Here is a 2,534-nt window from a genome sequence, read left to right on the forward strand (position 1 = left end):
TCTTGGCCTGACTAATATCCTAGGCTTCTACACGTTCCTGGTATCCTACCCTACGGGCTCACTGGGTACACTGGAGATCGCACATTGAAACACAGTTATCACCAATACTATGAAACAACATATTATCAATCGGCATGGCTAGTATGCGTAAACAAACCCACCTGTAGTACAAGCTGCCGGCTGACATCCAGCGCTCGTCAGACCCATGTTGAAGAGCGCCTTCGGCTGACAATTGAATATTCTGTTAGAACGTGATCCCAAGTCCCCCGAAATTCCCTAATTTATGGTTTTATTTCGCTGATTCAGCCTTGACGTAAGAGGGTGGGTGACTTCCCCTCAGTGTCCTCAATCCTCATAATAACCTCCTCATTGGCTCTCATGGGTGGTTGNGTGGGCGGACCCCTTGCGTCTGATTGCTGTGTCTGCCGCAATATTACGATATTCCAGTGGCCCAGTGAGACAAGCGCTGGCTGGAGCTCTTACGTATGAATGCTGATCCCACGCATTCTTAGCCTACTTGCCAGTCCTGGTATTACAAATTAATGTAATAGCTGCGAAACTCTTTTCGCAAGTCTCTGGCTTTTTTGGGTAATACAATCCTCTTTCTAATCTCAAATTTGGGGCATAACACTAAAAATAAATGTAAATACTGTCTGGACGTTATCATTCGTCCTGTTTCTTATTTAAAAGCAACATTTCGAAGACCAGACACTGTCTCCGTCCTCAAGTGTTATGTTTGGTTTATACATCCTGCCTTGTGTTGGTGCTGGTGTACGGAGATGGGGACTAGCTCTAACAATTTGGCCCAACTGAGTAGGCTTTTACCAGAGGACGGAGACAGAATCAATTTTACGAAACGTTGCTTTTAAATAAAAAACTTGATTATGGATAATGTGCAAGAAATCAATGATTACATCGATATGACAATATAGTCGCAAACTGTCAGGTCTTAAAAATAAAAAATAAGATCTAAAAAGTTTTTGATGATGGTACATTTAAAGAAAAATAAATTTTTGGATCGCCTCTGTGGTCTAGTGTTCAGAGTTCCTGGCTACAGATTAAGAGATCCCGGGTTCGATTCCCGGCACTACCAGATATTCTGAGAAGTAGTGGGTCTGGAACGGGGTCTACTCAGCCTCATGAAGATAACTGAGGAGCTATTTCAAGGAAATAGCAGCTCCGATCTAGAAAACCGTTGCGCTGACCGCGTGACACTTTCTATCCACAAATTTAGCACTAACTTCGCCGACAAGCGGCGGTCGCTCGGCCGGTATAGTTCGCTTGCGGACCACAGGCCACGGAGTTTAAGTTTTTGGACATTATATATAGTCATGTTTTTATCTCCTTAGATATGGTCTACCTCCATCGGTTTGGCCCAAGTGAGTAGGTTTTACCTTAAGACGGAGACAAAATTTTGTCCCGGAAACGTTGTGCTTTTAAATAAAAGAGGACGATTGATAATACTCAGAAATATAACATTTGCATTAAAATAAGCGACTGAATAAAGAAGGAAAATTAGCTGAATGCTTTCCAGAAGATGACCACTAAAGTACAGCGAAAGAGAGTAACTCTATCTAACCGAGGTCCCACAGAATTGACACCCTTTCATTTCTTCTGAAGACCGAGACACAGATACAAACGGTAGACGCGTGGTTCTTGATCAAATAGACTGAGCCTGACGCCATTAAGTACAGTCTTAATGGACGTTCGCTTGTTTCTTCAATCGTTTCCTCATGAGCAGTAATATCCGTAGTTGGAGTGACAAAATGACTTGGCCTACAGGACTGACTGAATCAGAGATTAGTTCGCTAACAAGCAGTCAAATTAAACTCTGAGCGCTCAGACTGGGGGGAGGGGGGGATATACAACTCCAGAAGACACTGATTGGTCTGACATTTGCCGCGTCACAAACCTCGTTACTAAACCGTAAAGATGGTCGCCCCATTGCTCAAGCGGTTAGTCGCTGGCTTCCCACCGCTGAGGCGCGGGTTCGATCCCGGATCTGGTCAAGCGGGATTTGTGGTGGACAAAGTGGCGCTGGGGCAGGTTTTATCCCAATACTTCGGTTTCCCCTGCCAATCTTCATTCCACCAATTGCTCCACAGTCACCCTCACCTATCATCTGGGGCTGGTACAATAGGCCAGAAGTGGCCGCAGTACAAGGGACTTAGTCCCACCCCACTAGCAATAAAAAAACATTTGTTTATTACGCACAGTTATTGCGCTACATGCTTCGACCTTTCCTAGGTCATCGTCATGCAAGTCATTGATATGAGTTACTTTACTATGGATCCATATTTTACAATTTGGTTTCGATTTTAATAGTGAATAAACCTCTGCAAAATGTAATCTAATACTGTATATGAAAACTCTGGTAATGTACAGTTTTTATCTCAGTTTAAGGTTTAAGATTATTATGGATTAAATATTTATTTAATATTAATAATTATATTATTGAAGAAAGCAGTTTTCTGGGATTTGGCACCGTGTATATGTGGTGTTAACCGACGTTTCGGAGGAACGTATCGCCTCCA

The sequence above is a fragment of the Cryptotermes secundus genome, unplaced genomic scaffold (assembly GCF_002891405.2).
Source record: "Cryptotermes secundus unplaced genomic scaffold, Csec_1.0 scaffold1730, whole genome shotgun sequence".
Lineage (NCBI taxonomy): Eukaryota > Metazoa > Arthropoda > Insecta > Blattodea > Kalotermitidae > Cryptotermes > Cryptotermes secundus.